Genomic DNA, 16,219 nt, shown 5'->3' with positions numbered 1-16,219 from the left:
AGGACTTTTGAAGCGTTTTCTGCATATGTTTTTCGCCTACCAGAAAAGCAATAGGAAAATTTGATAGAATGTATTAAGAAGATTTTATTTATACATATGAAGGGGTTACAGATATATGTGGAGATCTGAAATAGAATCCTCTATTTAATACTCATCGGATTATGAATGAAACATATTCAATAATAGTAATTCATCAACTAGTCACTGATGTTATGGCAAAACAAATAATATAGGTACACATGTTCATAGAAAGTACAACCAGCTGCTCTTGAAAAAAAAAAACAGATCAAAACAGCAATTCAATTGCTCAGTTACGTAGTCTCTTTAGAACTGCATTTAGATCTATCATGCTATCCTTTCGGATAACATGGATAGCCGCAAATATTCTATATCGTCGCAGTTTTTCTTAAAAGTCTTGAGCATTCCATGTACACGAAGGATAATTTTGTCCGGCAGCTGTTTGTTCAGGTCGTTTAACGGTCCTCTTCAAAAGATTTCTGCACTTTGAGTTTGTCCATTTATTACTTTGATCATCACAATCAAATCCGTAATAGCTCTTCTATTTTACAGTGTCATAATGCCATGCTTTCGACTTGTATTTGCAATAAATCTCTTCTGAACTCTCTCAAACTACAGGAACCTAATAATAAGGATTACAGATAGTGGTTCCCACGATAATTTTGTTTTCGAGAACGTGGCGGCCCCCTTAACAAATAGTAATACCCAAACACTTTACCTACCCTTCCAATAATGGATTGGAGGGCAATGATAAATGAACGCTCAAATTATTAGCAAAAAAAAAACAATTTTGATCTTTTTCCACAGCCCTATTTCATTGAGTTTTACTTGATCCCATCGTCATATTTTGATTCAAATTATTATTCAGAAGAGATTTAGGACACAAGTGTAAAAATACAATAAAACCGTACTTAAAAATCTCACCAATAAAATTCGTCTAAATTATTCACGATTTTTTTCACAATGGGCATCACAATCTTTTTGTTCGAACATTCCAACAATCGTCGTAAAAATAGGATGAAATGGGAAAACATCATAGCACTTTTTTAACATAACTTACATAAGCACTTTCAAGAAACTGCCCCAATTTTCTACATTTTTTTTTACCCTAAATTGCAAGATACAACAATTATTGTTGTATCTATATCAAAAGTGACCTGGTGCATCTAATTCGATGAACTAGGTACTGAACAATTCATTGTTTAGCCCTATGTTTATGTTTTGTTTCGTTTTTGCGATACCGGATCTCAGCCATCTTGGATATTTTATATAGACAATTTTTGGTTGGACGACTTATTCTGATGAGTTATACCTTCTGTCAAAAACAAAGCCCCACCTTTGAAACACCCTGTATAGGAGGATTTATACATATATACATATTCTAAAATTTATCATAATATGTATTTAAGTCTTTGTGTGAACCACTGTATTCATATAACAAATTTAAGGGAATTATCAATTTTATAATTCCAGTGTCAAATACTTAGCAAAAGTTACCCGGTAGATTAATTCACTTTTATTTTAGCACATTTCACTCTGTATAGTACGAATATGTAGGGTTATGACGCTTGTCAAAACATTTTTGGGTTTTAAATCAGCGCTATGTTGTCCGTTCTACGTAAAAGTTTTTGTTATTACGTATTTTATCACAATGTCGAATCTCTTCGGAACGTTAGCGTCAGCTTTACGGCCTACGTAAATTAGCGTTCTGCCAACTATACCTCAAACATCGACGTAGGAGTAGCACCGATAACTGTAAGGGGGTGTAAGGGGGAAGGATGCGTTTTATAGCCTCTCCTCTCAAATGCCAACCTCCCCTACTCGCGGTGCACCCTGTTCTTATGAACGAGGCTCTGGCGACCGAACATGAGCGGTATAACTCTGTTTCCCACAATCACCTAGCCTAAATATTGGCTTGAGCAGGAAATGGCTCTCTGCGTTGCTTAAGTTACGTCTCAGACCTTGTCGTCTCAGGTTACCTGTGCCACAAGATAATCTAGTCGCAACCGCAACCACTGACAACTCAAAGGACACTTTCTACGAAACACTCGTTGCTACATTAAGTAAAATCCCAAAACGGAAACGAATTATCCTTCTTGGAGACTTCAACGCCAGAGTGGGCAGATGTCAAGACTCAGAACTATGGCCGGGAATAATAGGGAAACACGGCACAGATAGCATTAATTCGAACGGAGAACGTCTGCTGGCTCTTTGTGCAGAACACAATCTTTGTATAACGAACACCTTCTTTATTACGAGACCCAATTCAAGGGGGACCTGGCGCCACCCGCGCTCAGGGCATTGGCACACTCTCGACTATGTGATCGTGAGAAGAAAGGATCTCAAAGAGGTGTTGGTCACTAAACCCAGAGCAGATCTGGAGTGCTGGACTGATCATAGGCTGGTAATCTCGAGAATGAAGATCTCAATGCTTCCAAAATACCAACGCAAGCCAAACTTACTGAGAGAGCGCCTTCAAATCTCCAAACTACAAAACCCTTCTACAAAGGAAAGCTTCACAGCTGCCGTCAATGACATTGAGAGTCATTGGCTTCGCTTCAAATCATCTCTTACAAATTCAGAGAAAGAAATACTGGGCTCAGAACGCTCCCGAAAATCCCTAGACTGGTTCGCCGACAAAGAAACTCATATCGCACCCCTTCTGGAGGCAAAACACAAATCGATGAAAACAGCAATTAACAAGCCTGGCGATGTTGCAGCCCAAAAATGTTTTATTAACATAAAACGCGAGCTCCGTCAAGAAATAAGAAAAATCAAGGATAGCTGGTGGAAAGAAAAAGCTAGGGAAATATAAGCTTACGCCGATAACCATGACTACAGGCGTTTTTTCGAAGCTATTAAAACTGTTTATGGTCCAAGCAGAAAAGCTAACTTTCCTATAAGAGATGCTCATGAAGCTATTCTAACTGATGATAGAAAAATTCTCGAAAGATGGAAGGAGCATTACTCACAGGTCTTGAATCAAAATAACGACTCGGACTTATCCATTTTAGACCTGCTCCCCGCGTATAATCCGATAACTTCGCTTGATGACGAAATCTCAATGTCGGAAATCATAAGTGCGATTAAAAATATGAAAAATGATAAGTCACCTGGTCTAGACGGCATTCCAGCTGAGATATTCAAAGCCTTGGATGAAGACATTGTCAATAGTCTCCTAACACTATTCCGCAAGATCTGGGAACAGGGAGATGTGCCACAAGACTTCAGAGACGCTTGAGTTATCAACCTCTATAAGAACAAAGGCGATACGTCGAATTGCAACAACTACAGGGGCATATCGTTGCTTAGTGTGGCCGGTAAAATTCTCTCGAAGATTATGGCTAATCGTCTGGTTCCACTCTTAGAAAAGCTGTTACCTGAGTCCCAGTGCGGCTTTCGACCAAATCGAGGTACGGTGGACCTAATTTTCACACTGCGACAGCTGCAAGAGAAGGCCCGTGAACAACAATCAAGGATCTATACAGCCTACATCGATTTAAGTAAGGCATTCGATTCGGTGAATCGGAGAGCGCTATGGAAAATCATGGCACGTCTTGGAGTACCCGAAAAATTCTTAGCAGTGTGTAAAAGCCTTTATAACAACAACACCGCTAGCATATAGCATAATGGTTCTACAACCGACCATTTCTCAACCAACTCTGGGAATAAAAAAAAGGCTGCGTATTAGCGCCTTTACTGTTCAATATTTTCGCCATAGCTGTATCGATAATTGCTGACATAAGTATGCCCGTAAGAGGTGTCGGTATTAGATTTAGATTTGATGGAGGCCTGTTTAACCTGAAGCGCCTCAACCCGTACCAAGTATATCACTGAACTTCAATATGCAGACGACTGTTCACTTATCGCTAGCAGCTCGGAGGATCTACAGATAATGTTGGACACCTATAAACATATATACGAAGCTTTAGGCCTTAGACTCAATATCGACAAAACCAAAATCCTGGTGAGTTTGCCAGAAAGCCTTCAAACAGATATCAGCCTGGAGAATGAAACTCTAGAACAGGTCGAGAAGTTCAAATACTTGGGAAGCTTCATAAATACTAGGGCTAACCTTGACACGGAAGTACAAAACCGTATCAATTCGGCATCACGGGCATTCTGGAAGCTAAAGGATAGAGTGTTTCAAAATCACGACCTCAATCTGAAGACAGCTGTTTACAAAGCAGTCGTCCTCCCAACGCTTCTCTACGGAAGCGAAAGCTGGACGCGACATATTAAACAGCTTGAACAAACGCAACAACGTCATCTAAGACAGATAATGCACATCAGATGGTTCCACAAAGTCTCGAATGCAGAAGTCTTGCAGTGCGCGAGTTGTACAACAATTGAGACTCAAGTAATGAGGGCCCGACTCAGATGGAGCGGCCACATTCTGAGGATGCAAGACACAAGACTCCTCAAAATAGCTCTATATGGCGAATTCACTGAGGGAGCCCGGAAACCAGGAGGCCAGTATAAGCGGTTTAAGGATACACTACATCAATCCCTAAAATCAGTTCATGCCAATCATAACTGGGAACAACTAGCGTTAGACAGGTCACAGTGGAGGTCTTTGTTACACAGTTATAATGGAGACTTGAGAAGGATACAGCGGCGGCCAGATCTGGTTGGTGACTATCCATGCCCGGAGTGTGGTAGGATATGTAGGTCACGGTTGGGTCTCTGCAGTCACAGAAGAGCACACAGTCGCAATTAGCCCTGCGAAATGATAAGTCTTTTCGCACCTCCTTTTCATTCATTTTTTTTTCCTTTTTCTTTTTTCCCTTTTTTCGTCTTTTTTAGATTCATTCCCGGCAACGGGATATAGCAAATGAATGAATGAATGAAAAATGAATGAATGACTTACAAATGGCCGAATTTCGACTGTTCAATGCAATTCTCGATAACCTCAAACGGTCATCGTTTACATTTCCCATGTATTTTCTCATAATGAATGAAAGTCATAGAAAATCAGCAGTGATTTTAAAGTTATCAAAAGGATTTAGTTATGAAACTTTGGTATCATATTACATTCAGCAAGGAAATAGCTGAATATCCACTGCGATTCTCATGTCTGTAACACTTAAACATTTCATTGATGATAAAATAATTCCGAGTTGCATTTATTATGCATATAATCATTAGAACATCCATATTCCAAATATCATCCCAGCTGTCGAGGCTCAATATTAGATAAAAGAGAGTTCACACAAAACGAAAGCAAAATCCAAATGGATAGGTTATGTTTAACGTCTGACGTTTCGTAATGGCAGCACTTCTACTCAAATCAAAGATTATAGAGTAGAAAGATGGGAAACGAGGCGACTAAAGCGATTTGAGCGCCATCTGTGTGTCACGCGTGTTTTTAAGACGCTAGGACTGGTTAAAATATTAATTTGAGTGCCATTTGCAGAAATATATGAAATTTTTCAAGATTTCAGACGTCAATTTTGATCGAAGAGGTTTTGAATGTTTTGATTCTCATTCCGCTTTTTGTTTATCTGGCTCGTTCTAGTTGCTGATTTTTGAATTTTTTTGTCTTATTTATTGGTGAAAACATCAAAATATTGTTCGAAAATTATTGAATCGTAAAGAACGGTGGATCAAATAATAAAATGTATTTTACGTGATTAAGTTTTTCATTCAACTAAGGAAAATGGAAGCGTAAGTATTGAAAGTCGTAACATGTGAATCGGTCATTCATTGATTCTAATTTTCAGTGCTCCGGAGTGGATAAAATTCTCAGAGCTTGAAGACAATTAATTCAGCAAACACTACTTACTACACCATGTGCAATGAACATTTTACTGTAGGTCAATTGAGAACTGTTCATCGACGTAAATTGTTGTATGCAGAAAGCATCCCTTGCATGAACGGCCTATTAGGGAAATGATGATCTTTATAGGTCCATTCAATGATTCTCAATTGCTACTCTTTCAATATATTCAGAAATGCAGAGGTTTTATTGATTTCCATTTGGGAACCGAGTGACTGTCAAATTGTTGTTTAGAAAGTCAAAGTTTTATGAAACCTGCCTTGAGTGATTTTTTCATTCATTAATCAATTTGTATATTGTGTCATGAAGAGACCATATCATAAGGAAATCATAAAAAAAGCACCAAGAAACTATACTGACATACAGCTCTTGCATATGTCTGTAAGATTTTTTTTAAGTGTTGTTCTGAAAATTCTGTAAGTAACTGGAATATGTATGCTATGATGGTATGTTGAATATTGGTTCATATTAATTTCTGATATATGTATGTATATTTTACAAATTCAACTAAGTTCATTAATTCAGAACAACCTATTGTACAGAAACAACACCTTCGACCTATAGCAGATCACCATATACTTTAGTGTCCTAGTTAAAGCTTCATTTACTGTCCACTATTTCAATTTTTGTAAATTGCAAATAAACATATAGCACATCCAACAGCGTTTTTCGTTGCTATCAATTGATTCCAAACAATGTTTAGATGAAAATGTACATCCTGATCACAAAGCAAAACCATACTTTTGTTTTGTCGCTTAGGATGTTTGTTTTCTGATAGAAACAAAGTCAATATTGGAGTGCAATACGAGAAATAGAATTCGAATTCGAATTTCGCGCCCCTCAATTAAAAAACAGAAAACTGTTATCAAATAGTTTTCCTGTTTTGACAGTGCGTTTTTAGCGCCATCTCATTGTCACGCGTGTTTTCACTGGCCAAAATGTAGTCGGTTTTTAGTACTAGCGATATGAGGGCGTTTCCTATCTTTCTACTCTATAATCTTTGACTCAAATTTCATTACAACACGTGAACGTTATACATATTTGACGTTATTTGTCACGTTAACGTTTACGTTCAGGATAACGTTCTGTGCGCACTTCAACTCTCTATTAGATAGTATTGGTTCGATCCAGAAACACATCCGTTCAATCTGTTACGTCAATACCGTTCCTGTATTACGATCACAGCAAAGCAACCTGAAAATCTGCTCGCTCCCTTTTCTTCTGAGATGCAATTCTAGACTCAGCTTATGTCAATGTTGAACTACAGTCGAATTTTCAGAGTTTTTCTTTATATGCTGATTATATGATAGATATGATCTATGTTGTATAATATTTATTTTGTATTTGCAAAACTTTAGTGGTAATTCATTATTGGAAATATTCATCATCCATTTAATTCCATCGTTATTTTGATTTGTCACGATTTGTGTTATTCTCCAGTGTTATTTACAATGCCACCTAATAACACCTAATACATCGCAACAAAGCCGTTATGCTATACTAGGCTTCGGAATATTTCGAGTCAATCCTCTGTAGAGGATCAAGAAGGAGCACGGGAGCAACGCCATGTAGGTAAGTATGGCCCGACTTAGTGACTCACAAACACCAGAGCAAAGAGAGGACTGCCTCTCTTTGCGTCAACTACTCAGATGGATGAGACAACTTCGAGCTAATCTTAATCGTCCAAGAACGAGAAGGAACCCAAATATAAATTTGAAAGGAAAAGCTTTTCAATATCATAGTACAATCGACTACAGCCCTCACCATTCCGTTGTACTTGGCCCGATGAAAGTGGTAAGCTGCTATTGCGATGCATTGAGAGAAATTCCGGGATTGTGCTGTCTGAATGGCAATGTGAAATTGCCAGTATTACCTCCTCCACCTGAAACATTGCATTATCTGCTCCGTGGAGAAACATCCGAATCAAGACATTTTCTATCGAACACACAAAAATACAATGAGTGTTTCCAAATGACTTCATTTGGAGCAGATAGAATTCAAGAACGTGGAATCAATCCAACATTCAAGGTAGGAATATAATGTTAACATTGATGATTTCAAATCACTTATTTTGTCTTCCCCTCTGCTATTTAGATCCAAGATGATTACAACCACTTGAAGGTGCACAGCATAAATTCCTCCAAATTTACTTCATAGGCAATATAGATGATCAAGCTGATCAACGTCAATCTATTAATGCAGATGTGAGAAGAATGATTCTTCAAGATCTGCAGCAACTACTTCATGAAAATCATGCATTGGTTCGATTGTTTAAAACTGCTTTGAAATGTATGCCAGGTGACAATCACAAGGTTGTGATTAAAGTAGATAATCGACCTGTTGGAGCACAGGAACGCCAATTCAACACCCCTACAATAAACGAAGTGGCAATTGTGATTGTAGGTGATAACTTGGAAACGCGTGATATTGTTCTTACGCGTCACAATACTGGAGAATTGCAACGAATAATGGAACACTATATCGCCGTCGATCACCTGAAGATAACGGCAGAACAACCATGAGAAGAGTTAATGAAAATGATGTTATAGTCGATAATATATGAATTGTTCCTTATTCACACTTCTTTCCAAAATATTCAAGGTCCATCGCAATATGGAGTACTGCAATTCAGTGAAGTCAATCAAATATATCTGTAAATATGTCACAAAAGGCAGTGATATGGCGGTTTTGGCCAACAAAATCCCAATACCAATGATGAGATCACGAAGTATCAGATTGGTCTATATGTCAGCTGCAATGAGGCAGTTTGGCGGATATTTTCATTTTCGATACAGGAACGTTATCCGACTGTTGTTCACCTGGCAGTTCACTGGAAAATGGACAAAGAGTGTATTTCAACTCTACAAATATGGCTCAACGAGTAGAAACACCTCCAGCCACTATATTGACCAGTTTTTTTCCATATGCCAAAGTGATCCATTTGCACGAACTTTACTTTACTCTGAGATACCACCAGCCAAAATTATATAACGGAACACGTCTTGTGGAGAAACACTTTAAAAGTAACATGATTCATTGTACAATACTCAGAGCAATGTATAAAAGTGAGGATGTTCTTATTCCCTAAATTCCGATGATCCCAACAGATATGCCATTTGAGTTTTAGATAATTCAATTTCCTATTCGTCTTGCGTTTGCTATGGCAATCAACAGATCGCAAGGCCAGTCCTTGAATGTGTGTGGCCTAAATCTAGAAAATAGTTGTTTTTCTCATGGCCAGTTGTATGTTGCGTATTCACGAGTCGGCAAACCTTCTATCCTATTCATTCTCGCACCCAGCAAAAAAACTAAAACTGTCGTTCATCACAAGGTACTACAATGAGGGAATTGTAAAATATTCAAAACAAAAATTTATAATATGTACAACAATTCGGTACCTACCTCTTAAATAAAAAGAATTCTTTTAATGTAAATAACAATGTACATATCTATTTCAATATAATTAAATTTTTTGAATATTTTGTATTTAAATTTCACTTAATATATCTCCTGTTTAAAAAAAATACCAATGGTTAGTACAACTTTATGTATCTCTTAAGGTGCATTTATACCAAACGAGCATTGTTTTCGAACGTTTCAAAACGTTTTGAAACGTTTTGAAATGTTTTCAAACCTTCGAAAACTCAGAATGGGAGGTGTTCACACAGCCCGCGCCTGTCCGAACGAGCGGTTGTTCTTGATAATTCAACGAGATCTCTCTAAAGTGCACCGACATGGCGCCCTCATTATCTAAAATTGCAATTTCTACTGAATCTATAGTAATAAGAGTCTCTGATAGTAATACTCTCAAATAAAAGAACTACGCAAAGGAGGAGACGAACAACCTGGGTGAATTCTTTTCTAAAAGGAAGAAATTATACCCAGCTGCTAGATGACTTAAGAGCGGAGGAAACTGAACTTTTTAGAAATTTCTGCCGCATGTCATTATCGGACTTTAAGATATTACTCGCCAAAATTGAGGAAAAAGTGTCAAGAAAGACACCAATTATCGAGAGAGCATTCCAGCGTCGGTTAGACTGGCACTAACACTTCGATTTTTGGCTACAGGAGATTCTTATGGAAGTGTCGTACCTTTACTGAATTTCAAAACCATCAATATCGAAAATTATTACCGTCTGTCTGTGAAGCCATCGTAAATGGACTCCATTTCAAATGTATTGATTAATTATGGAATCACGATTCAAGAGATCTCACCAAAATTCAAAATAAATTAAATACCAAGACCCAATAACTTATCACGGTCCACCGGTGATTTCGATGATATGACGCCAGATGTGTAAGGAAATCCGAATCCCTTTGATGATTCGTCGGTTTACCGACATGAGACGGAACGGGATCGAGCATTTTAAAACGTTCTGAAACAGGCTTCATAAACTTTATTCGGCGTCGATGAGTGTTTACACCGCCTGTGCATATTGCGTGCATTGTTCGCAAACAGTGCCTTATAATGAAACGGTACTTTACCGACATGTGGCGAAATGAGCTCGAGCTCTCTGAAACGTTCGAAAACAGGGTTTGCGAACTCTGTTCGGCACCGATGACTGTTTACACCGCCCGTACTACTGTTTGCAAACAGTGTTCGCGAATAATGCTCGTTTGGTATAAATGCGCCTTAAGGTGAAACAAAGTTCGCCGGGTCAGCTAGTTGTTGTATAATATAGAAACTAACTCGTTTATGTAAACAGTTACAAGTCCTCCTCATTTGTGGTAAAATCAGGGGTACTGCCGAGATCACATCTTGGGACTCTTCTTTTCCTTATAGCTTTTCGTGAACGCCTTAAGTCAGGTTTTCAAATATTGTAGCATACTCTTATATGCAGAAGAAGTAAAAATTTTTCATTGTTGGAGATTGTATGACGATGCAGATGGTGGCAAAGTAACAACCAATTAGAATTGAATTTAGAAAAGTGTGCGTTTATATCGTCTACACGAAATAACTTGAGTATAGAGTTTCAGTAATGTTTGAACACTGTGCGCACTCGCAGAGTCGATGTAATTAGGGATTTAGGCGCGATTTTTGATACGAGACTCTCCTTTATCTTTCACCGAGACCACCTCATCTCGTCGTGCAGTAGATGTCTAGATTTCTTGTGTCGAATGTGTAAAGACCTCGATTATGAGGACGCGATAAATTCACTATATTTTGCCTTTATTCATAGTAGGCTAAACTTTGCGACCACTGTTTGGCACCCAATGTATAATATCCACAAGGTGACACTCGGGAGGCTTCAGAATAAAAAAATATTTCTTCATTTCAGAGTGCCGTACGCTTACGTTCCCAGCATAGAATGCATCTTCTCGAACAGCGGATAATATGGAACGATTGAATTTTTGTTTTCAAGATGATTAGGGATTTCCGAGTTGGTTGGCATGTCTCCAGTCCATGTACCTTCGAGAATGACTCGTAGTCGGGCCTTGCTATCGGAGAGTACCTACATCCGGTACTCACCTCGGTAGGAATTCACCGGTTCGCAGGATGTCTGGACTGTTTAAAAAATACTGTGGCGTTGTCGACATCTTCATCGTCAGCCGACTTTTCTTCAAGAAAGCAATAGGGAATATCTTTGTTGAATTAAAAAGTGGAAGAACTTTATTTAATTTTTTGTGGGTGTTGTAACAATGATGTAGAGATGAACCGTTCGCTCAATGTATGGTAGGTTGTAACGCCCTTTTTTTCGGTAGCTCGAGCGCCAGCTATTCTTTGAAGGGAAAATACAAACCTACTCTGGTAGCTTCAAGTCGAAGACAAGGTTCGGCGTCATCTGGGTGATAAGCGTAACACGATGAGTGAAATAATTCAGTCTACTTAACGCACTGAAGTTTTCCTCGAAATTATTAATACAACGGGTGGTACGGATTCGTTCGCCAGTCAGAACCAAGACATACACTGAACGGAGACGGGGCTTAGTCTCAAAATTACAGGATCGCAGGTATGGGGAGAACAAAGTACGGGGTAAGGAAACGGTTCTCATTTCTGTTTTCTGCTATATAATAAATAATCGTATTGATACAATGGAATCTCAGATGGTACTGATTTATTGAATCTCTCTCTGTCGTTACATACATGTGTTATTACATATGACATCTACCTTATTTACAAATGAACAAAACTAAAAAACTTAATTCTATATGTACAGCATAAATCAAATTCAATGACTTGAATACATTGATTTTTAATTAATATTATTTTGGACGTCGAACTTTCCGTCCATACCTGGATACATAAATAGTCCTCCTAGTGTTGGAATCTGTATTCACTGACTCAAAATTATCTATATTACCCTCTTCACTAACAGTATCACCAATTTCATTTGTATTAGTACTCGAATTATGCATACAATCATTATTATCATTATCATTCAATTCAACTTTAACATTAGAATTAATATTATTACTATCTTCATCATCTGTTTCTGAAAAATTATCTATATTACCCTCTTCACTAACAGTATCACCAATTTCATTTGTATTAGTACTCGAACTATGCATACAATCATTATTATCATTATCATTCAATTCAACTTTAACATTAGAATTAATATTACTACTATCTTCATCATCTGTTTCTGAAAAATAACTGTAACTCCTAGTATAGTAAGGTTTAAGAAAATATCTGTTTCGTCTCATTACAACATCAGTGCTGGATTCTTTTACAAGATATGATCTCTCATTAATAGCTTTCACAACATAGCCTGTAACCCAGACATCACCTTTTTTAATATAAATTTTCTCATCAACATTTAATTTCCTTAATTTTCTAACAGATCTATCATGAAACTTTTCTGTTTTTTCTGCCTTTGGATCAAATTATTTCTTTGTCTTTGAAAATTAATATTTCTCGGTTGTAATGAACACTTTTTAACTGGCATTAAAGTTCTTGTGTTCCTTCCAAACAATAATTCACTAGGTGTAAGAATATCATTATCTATTGGAGTGTTTCGGTAATCTAGTAATGCAAGGTCTAAATCAGTTTTGGATTCTGAACATTTTTTTAAAATATTTTTAATTGTTTGAATTGAGCGTTCCACCATTCCATTTGAACGTGGGTAATGTGGACTCGAAGTATGATGTTGGAATTGCCAATTTTCTGCGAATTTTTTGAATTCAAAAGCTGTATATTGTGTCCCGTTATCAGACATAAGAATTTGTGGAATACCCAATCTTCCAAAAATATTTTTCAAATGTTTCACGATAGTATTTGAAGTTATATCATTCACTTTACAGACTTCTACATATTTTGAAAAATAGTCAACCACAATAAGATATTTATCTCTACCCAACTCATACAAATCACAACCAAGTTTTTGCCATGGATAATCTGGTACCCTGTGAGGTTTCAAAGGTTCTTTATAATTATTCTTTGAATATTTTTGACAAATTTCACATGAAGTTACAGTGTTTTCTATTTCACGGTACATACCCGGCCAATAAAGATATTGCTTTGCTTTCAATATACATTTTGTGATACCCATATGACTCAAATGAATTAATTTCAACATATCTTTTCTCAACGATTTAGGTACTACCAAACAATTTCCTTTATAAACTAGATTATCAACCATCACTAATTCCGCTCTGACATTGAAATATAATTTTGAATTTGACTCACACTTTGTTCTCGAGTCTGGCCATCCTTGTTTTATATAACTTGATACGATTTTAAGTTCATGATCATTCTCTGTTTCTTTTTCAAACTGTTTCAATCGAGGTTCGGTAATCGGAAAGTTCTTCTTCAAATAATTTAATTGAGCTTCATACTCGTTATCGAAAATCTTGGCGCTATCATATGGCATTTTGATTCTGCTCAAAGCATCCGAAATATACATCTCTTTTCCCGGCTTATATACGACTTTCAAATTATAGACTTGTAAATCTAGTAACATTCTTTGTAACCGCATCGGGCAATCAATTAAAGGTTTTTTGAATATATGAATGAGAGGCTTATGATCTGTTTCTACGATTATTTCTCTACCATATACATACTGGTGGAATTTTTTGACTCCATAAACAATAGCTAGCATTTCTTTTTCTATCTGAGCGTAAGATTTTTGAGTATTATTGAGTGATCTTGACGCATACCCAATAGGTTTTCCTTCCTGTAAAAGAACTGCCCCTAAACCGTCTTTACATGCATCTACCGATAATACCAAATTTTTTGAAGGATCGTAAGTGCTAAGAACAGGTTCTTTGATAATTATTTTTTTCAATTGATTGAAAGCATTCTTTTGTTCAAAACCCCATCGGAACAAAATGTCTTTTTTCAATAATTCCCTCAAAGGAGCAGTTAATTCAGATACATTTGGTATAAATTTATGTAAATAATTGATTATGCCTAAAAAACACTGTAATTCTTTGATGTTTGTCGGTTCTGGATAATTTTCGATAGCACTAATTTTCGAATTATCTGGTTTTATACCTTCACTTGTTATTTTATGACCTATATAATTCACTTCATTCAATGAAAATTGACATTTGCTAGAGTTGAATTTTATATTGCATTCACGCGCTCTTTCTAATACTTGCAATAATCTTTTATCGTGTTCATCTTTAGAACTTCCCCAGACTAAAATATCATCTACATAAATGTGAACTCCTTCGATGCCCTCAAAGCACTGCATTATTTTTCTCTGAAAGACTTCACTACTACATTTTAAACCGAAGGGCAATCTTTTGAATCTATATCGTCCGAACGGAGTATTGAAAGTGCAAAGCTTTGAACTATACTCGTCTAATGCTATGTTCCAGAACCCATTATTTGCATCGAGAACAGAAAAAACTTTTGCGTTTTTCAAATAACTAATGATATCTGTATATGTGGGAACCGAAAAATATTCACGTTTTATTGCCTTATTTAGATCTGTGGGATCAATACAAATTCTAAAATCTCCATTAGGTTTATCCACTATAACCAGAGAATTTACCCATTCTGTTGGCTCTGATTCTTTAACAATTATATTTGTTTTTTCTAATTTATTCAATTTATTTTTTAATTTTACCAAAATTGCTTGAGGAAACCGTCTGGCAGCGTGTATACATGGCTTGACCGTTGTATCAATTTTTATTCTGTATTGGCCTGGCAGACAACCGATTCCATCGAAAACGTCCTTGTATTTTTCCAAATAATTTTCGGCGGAACCATCATTTAGGGCTCCAACTATCCTGGCAATATTCAATTTTTCTATTGTTTCTCTACCTAGAACAGGTTTTCCATTAGTTTTAGCAATGAAAAATCTAACATCATATTTTTTACTTTTAAACAATACTGAGATATCAATATAACCTAAAACATTAATTTGAGTACCTGTATATTCAGTTAATTTTATTTTACTTTCATTTATTTTTATATTTTGAAAATAACTTTTATAAGTGACGTATGGAATAACATTTACGTCAGCGCCGCTATCAACTTTGAAAGAAATTGTTTTATTAAATATATTCAAATCCGCAGTCCAGTTATCTTTATTTATGTTTTCTAATTCAATTAACCTTATAAAAAGTTCTTCATTGTCTGATGATTCTTCTTCATGTATCTCAATATTTTTAATATTTTTATTTTTACACAATTTACTGAAATGATTCATTAATCCACAATTTTGACATTTTTTCCCATATGCCCTACAAGATTTCGGGCCATGAATGGAACCACATCTAGTGCATCTGAATTCATAAGATTGATTTGAATAATTATTATACGAAATTTTATTTCTATAATTACTATTATCATTTGTACTTCCTTTTTTATACTGCTGCTTCTGTCTTCCATATCTCTGAGTGCTGTTTTTTCCTTTCTTCCTCACTTCCATTAGGTCCACTTCTTCTGTCCTTGTCGCGCTCGATGAGTTGCTCGAACATAAAACTTCCAATTGTTTATGTGTTACTTCGGCAGATTTGCAGATTTCGACCGCCTTTATCAAGTCCAAGTTTTTTGTCCGGAGTAATCTGTCCTTCACGTTCTTATCTTTGATTCCCAATACCAGTCTGTCTTTTATCAATGAATCGTTCAAATTGTTGAATTCACAATTCAAACTGAGATGTTTTAATTGAGTTACATATTCATCCACAGATTCATTTTCCTTCATTTCTCTTGTAAAAAATAAATATCTTTCATAAGTCACGTTGATGGTGGGAAGGAAATGGGATTCAAATTTTTTCACTATACTTGCGAAGTTCTGGTTTTCCTTGGATTCTTGAAATTCGAACGTATTATATATTTTCAGGGCCTTGTCTATAATGCAATTGAGTAAAACAGCAGCTTTGTATTCTTCACTCTCCATTTCAGCTTTGGTTGCTTTCATGTATATATCAAATTTTTGAATGAAAAATTTCCATTCAGCGGCATTATCACCATTTAACTTTAGCTCGGAAGGAGGGCGTGCACTTTTATCCATTTTCTCACTTTTC

General features: G+C 36.4%; 1 protein-coding gene across 1 annotated transcript in view; it reads right to left on the bottom strand.

The window, feature by feature from the left end:
* The window catches only part of LOC123306460 (nephrin-like), a 907,827-nt gene that overhangs the window by 638,341 nt on the left and 253,267 nt on the right, over nt 1-16,219 (bottom strand). The window lies entirely within an intron of this gene.

This window comes from Coccinella septempunctata, chromosome 2 (genome assembly GCF_907165205.1).
Source record: "Coccinella septempunctata chromosome 2, icCocSept1.1, whole genome shotgun sequence".
Lineage (NCBI taxonomy): Eukaryota > Metazoa > Arthropoda > Insecta > Coleoptera > Coccinellidae > Coccinella > Coccinella septempunctata.
The sequence above is the reverse complement of the archived record's forward strand: the minus strand, read 5'-3'. Positions and strand labels throughout refer to the sequence as shown.